This window comes from Capsicum annuum, chromosome 2, assembly GCF_002878395.1.
Source record: "Capsicum annuum cultivar UCD-10X-F1 chromosome 2, UCD10Xv1.1, whole genome shotgun sequence".
Taxonomy (NCBI): domain Eukaryota; kingdom Viridiplantae; phylum Streptophyta; class Magnoliopsida; order Solanales; family Solanaceae; genus Capsicum; species Capsicum annuum.
Genome location: NC_061112.1, coordinates 54,331,733 through 54,337,334, shown reverse-complemented (window position 1 = coordinate 54,337,334; position 5,602 = coordinate 54,331,733). Strand labels below are relative to the sequence as shown.

Genomic DNA, 5,602 nt, shown 5'->3' with positions numbered 1-5,602 from the left:
GCCTTTTTCTATTAATGTGAGATTTGTGTGCATCAAATTGTGTTTTTTTAGGCTCTACCAATCTATTTTCACAGTTTGCTTATCAACACTTTATTTAACTATTAGAGTTAACTATTGTGAGATATTATTTAGAGTTCTTTTGTATTATGTTGTTGGAAGTTGCCACAACATCTTTGGTATATGATATAAAGAAAATTAAATTCTAAGTGATTAAGATATGGTAATACCATCCCATACAGTCCGATTATCTTATCAATTGTAATCTTAACCCATGGGGTGGTAACTAGTTTGGTTAGATTAATTGGAATAAGATAGCAAATAACTCAGTTAAAAAATTATCCAATGCCCATAGGTACATATTGTTTTCGAGTTTTATTTGGTTTACTAGTCTAATAGGAACAATATGAAATAACCCTTAAACAAGCTAGAGTGATAGTTTAGGTTTGTTCTTTTACCATTAACTCTTATTAAAATAGTACAATACATTACAAAACAATACAAACAACTATCAAATTAAAACTTGTTGTAAGATTCCAAAAAACAAAACAAAATATTGACCTAAATCCACATAACAACAATACCTTCATTCCTTATTTTACCACTGCATTTTTAGATGAGTTAATTTTCCGTCATTTCTTCTGCCGAACTACAAGCTCTACCAATCGACTCATTGAATTTCTCCTCATAATAAGCCTCTTTTTCACTTTTCTCATTTTTTAACTCATCAATCCTCACCTATAACAATTGATTTTTCTCCTTATAATCATGAATATGCTATGCTATTATCTTCTTATACCATTTATATTGAAGAAAGGTATAAGAAGATAATAGCAGAGCGTGTTAAGGATTATAAGGAGAAAACTAATTTTTTATATGAGAGAATTGATGAGTTAAAGAATGAGAAAAGTGATATACAGGATTATTATAAGAAAAAATTCAATGAGTTAATTAGTAGAGTTTCTCGTTTAGAAGAAGAAATGGGGGAAAATTATTAGGTGGAGTTTAACTCAACTGACAATTGTTATGGTAAATCAAGAAATGAAGCTATTGCAGTCATGACAATTGTTATGGTAAATCAACTGACAATTTTTTGTGTTAGGATGATTGTTAACTATTATTTCATAATATTTTGTTTTATTTTGATAAGAGTTTACGGTAAAAATAATTGACCGGAGGTGTATTTTGATGGTTGTTTCATAATGTTTGATATTATAATATGGTCCTATTGATTTCTAGTGTTCTGCTCATGGGGAGAGGAATGTGGGAAACTGAAATCCTCATATTGTATTATTTTGATAAGAGTTAATGGTTAAAAGAAACTTGAGGTGTGTTTAAATGATTGCTACATATATTTTAGTATTTTAATATGGTCCTATTAATGTTCGGTGTTCTGCTCGTAACATTGTATTGTTTTGATAAGAGTTAATGGTAAAAATCCACACCTAAACTATTACCTACCTTAACTATCACCAGTTACAGAGAATAATGGGTAGTTGAGTTATGAAACTTGGTATAAAGCGATCAGTTTGGTGTTTTTTTGACTATTTACTCTTTTATTAAATATAGCATTTGATAGATTGTGTTGGACTAGATGGCTTAAGTTCTACTACTCAGTGAATAATTGTTGTATATTTCATTCAGTTGATGGCCTAGGTGGACTAATCTTAGGGATTTGCTCTAGGGATTGGTAACATAAACTTGAATCCAACCAAAAAAGGCTGCCCTGGTGACCAGAGTTTTCAGTATGAGCTTATTTTCTGCATATGTTAAAGTGGATTACGACGAACAAAAGGAAAATGATCATTCTGAATAACAGGTATATCTTTATTTTACTGCATTTGTAAAATCTGTTTTAATTATTTGTGGCATTCAACTAATCAACTAATTTGGAGTTGGATAAAGTTTTGCACATCATAATTGATTCTAGGAAAAGCAAAAGCATACATTTTCATGAGTTGTGCGACTTATATATGTGGTTGCCATACTTCTTTTGGAAGGATATTTGTAACAAATCTATACCAGTTAAATAGAGTTAACATATTATATATCTTTTTAAGTGAATCTAAGGACAAAGCAAGGACTTAGGAGGAGAGGTTCAAGGAATTAGATGGTATAGGTTGTTGTTTGAAATCGGAAGTGAGGAAGACACTTTTATCTTGATGTTGCTTGTTTACGTGAAAATTGGCTATAGATTCGGAGATGTAAACAGCCCTTCAAGCTTCTGGTGCAACTGGAGTTAACTTGAAGAGTAACATCTTGGAATCTTCTCAAGGCCAACATGGGGTAATTGATTCGCACGAGGTGCATTTTTCACATGACCTAAAATCGATTTGCACTTTAATCGAAAATGTCAGTGGTCAATCAAGTCATAAAGACAAAAGTATAATGGTTATGTTATTTAGATACTTTTTTTTGTGGTCGATTTTAGTTTTATGCATTATGTTAACTTTAAACATCAATTAGCTTTAGAGACTAAAATGACATATTTTAATTAATTGAAGATTAAATGTGCTAAGCGATACAACATAAGGAACAAAACTGCAGTGAGGCAATAACTTGAGAACCAAATTAATTTTTCCCCTATTTATACAAGTCCCAAGGGAAATCAATTATATGAATTAGTCGAAGGGTTTAAAATTTTTCACCTAAGAGTCTCTAACCTTCCTATAAATATGTTTGTGCTTCCAACAGTCTAATACACTTCCATTGGCATAGGGTAGAAGACTCCTAAGCTTGTGCTATAAATTAGTTCTCACTCAAGTTGTTTTTCTGCCTACACTTGAACAATCATGGTTGAAGGTCCGTTCCTACTTATTTTTTTGCTGCATTTTGGCTCTTTATATGTGTTAAAATTAAACATGTGGTATCAGTCGTCCTTTAGCCGTCCTTTAGCCGTGTTATTTAGTGCTAAGTTCTAATTAGAATGGATCTAAACTAGTAAGAATTGACAGTTGTGAAAGTCTGTTCTCCATAGTTTGTTGTTCTCTGACAGGTTAACAAATTGGAGAACTTTATTTCACTTGTTATTATTAAATTTTCCAATAGGATTTTGTGTGCTTGTCGGACCTAATTTAAGTCTTAATTGATTGAAGTCCTCTACTAACTAAAGATCTTTATGGTGTTATAGTACTTGTCAAACCACTTGAAATTTTAACGTGTTTGTCATGTATATGAACAAGTACTAATGTAATGGGCTAATGTGAAATCTCATATTTGTGTTAGATGTGCTTATGTATAGACTTCTATATTTATATGTTGTGATTTAGGTTTCCTCTATTCTCTTTAATTAAGCTATTATATGGTTATAATTCATTATCAATCCATTTAATAGAAGTGTTAAAAGATTTTGTCGTGGCACATTGGATCTGCATATATTGTTGAAATTAAAACATGTGATATCATGGTCGGCCTTTAGTCATGTTATTTTGTGTCAAATTCAAATTAGAATGGAACTAAACTATTAAGAATCAACAACTGTGAAGGTCTGTTCACTTTGTTTTGTTGTTACGTTGACAGATTAACAAATTGAAGCCTTCCTTTTATTGGTAAGTAACATTTTATTTACCAAGGTAGTAGTACAAAGATAGCAGACTTGGACAATCAGACCCAAGCCTCTCTTATCATCCTAATCTATACCTATCCCTATCTAAGAACATTTATCATGTCTAGGGATATACATTGAGTTCTTGGAGTTTGTTAACTAATCAAGCTTAATGGGATCGGATCCTTATCAGTCATATTATTAGAAAAAATAAAATGAAAGTAGAAAAAATATTGCTTTGAGGCATGAAATATCCTTACCCGTGGCATGGTATTGACACCCTTCCAATTGGGGTTACAGATTGGACCCCAACTCAGTTATCTTATCTTATTTGGGGCATGTCGGTTAGATGATTACCTCCCACAGTTTCAATCGCAGTCTTCAGAATAGAATAGAACTCAGTTCAGTTCTACAGACTGTATTGTCAGATACAGTCAATCAATTATCAGTAACTTCAGATATCAGTTACTCAGTATCAAAACTCAGGACTTTGCTTCAGATAAGCTTAGTCTTAGTACTTATTTACAGGCATAGTAGTGCATACTCAGTAATTACAGCATATCAATTATATATGTATTCTCATATTCAATACTTTATATCATACAATCAGTTATTGTTCATGCATATGAACCTTTGCATTCACCCTTACCTCATCTAGCATATCAGTACATTCCACATACTGACGCATACTCTTTCTTTGCGCTATGATGTCTTATATCATAGGTTCGGATGCTAAGGTTTCCAACCGTGCATAGACAGATTCAATTTCAGCCAGCAGTATCAGCTTTAGTTATGAGTCCTTATCTATCGAGGAAATTCTTTTATTTCATTATTATAGTAGATTCAGTATTTCAGTAGATTAAGTTAATTGGGGGATTATCCCATCAACTCCACGTTCAGACAGTTCAGTGTAGAGGCTTTTCAGACTAGTTTTTAGACAACATTCAATTTTACTCATGTTATTCAGTTGATATATTTTATCAGTATTTTAGATGTTTTGAACCTTATGGCATTTAGCCTATTATTTTGCATTTATCACAGTATATTTATTTAGTGCTCACAGCAGATATCAATTATGGGTTAGCTTATGGTCCCTTAGGACTGTGTAGCGTCCGGGGTACAAACTTGAGGCGTTACAAACTTGGTATCAGAGCCCAAGGTTCAACAGTGTCCTAGGAAGTCTGAAAAGCCGCATCAAGTAGAGTCTTGTGCATGGGTGTGTAGCGTGCCACACTTATGGACAGGAAGCTATGAGATGTTTTAGGAAACAATTTTCCTTCTTTAAGTATTCATGTCATGCGAGTGAGCATGAGATCAAGCTAAACCCTCAGTCTAATCTATTTTTTCTTTTTTTGTTTACAGAACATGCCTCCCAAAAAGACTAACAAAAGGAGAATCGGAAATCAGTCAACACCTCAGCCCGTTCAGATAGATCCCCTGGACGAGCATGTCTCCCATGCCGAGTTCAGAGTTGTATTCACTACTCTAGCCAACTCCGTAGCAGCTCAGAATGAATGGCCAACTACTGTTCTGGCTAACCCAGTGGCCAATACTACTACAGCCAGGATTCGGGACTTCACCCAAATAAATCCTTCCCTATTCTCAGGATCTAAGTCATAAGAGGATCCACAGGAGTTCCTCAATCAGGTTCAAAAAGTCACAGATATTATGGGAGTGACTTCTAATGAGAGTGCTGAGTTAGCGTCCTATCAACTACAGGATGTAGCTCATATGTGGTTTAAGTAGTGGAAGGTAGACAGGGGTACATATGTCGAGCCTATAGAGTGGGAAGAGTTTGCTACTACTTTTCTAGATAGATTCTTTCCCTTAGAGCTGAGATAAGCCAAGGTGTTAGAGTTCATAAACCACAGGCAAGGCAGTATGAGCGTGAAGAAGTATTACCTCAACTTTACTTAGGTACTCTCCCCATGTAGTAGCAGACAGTAGGTCCAGAATAAGCAAGTTCGTTCGTATCTGGGGTGTCAGATAGTATGGTTAAGGAGTGCAGAACAACGATGTTGATTAAGTAGATGGACATATCTAGGCTTATGGTCCATGCTT

General features: G+C 33.9%; 1 long non-coding RNA gene across 1 annotated transcript; it reads left to right on the top strand.

The window, feature by feature from the left end:
• Positions 1–710: 710 nt before the first annotated feature.
• LOC107860931 lies at positions 711–4,573 on the top strand. The gene is made up of 3 exons (XR_001671672.2): positions 711–1,070; positions 1,642–1,816; positions 4,265–4,573. It is a non-coding gene; the product is annotated as an uncharacterized LOC107860931 (long non-coding RNA).
• The last annotated feature ends 1,029 nt before the right edge of the window (positions 4,574–5,602 follow it).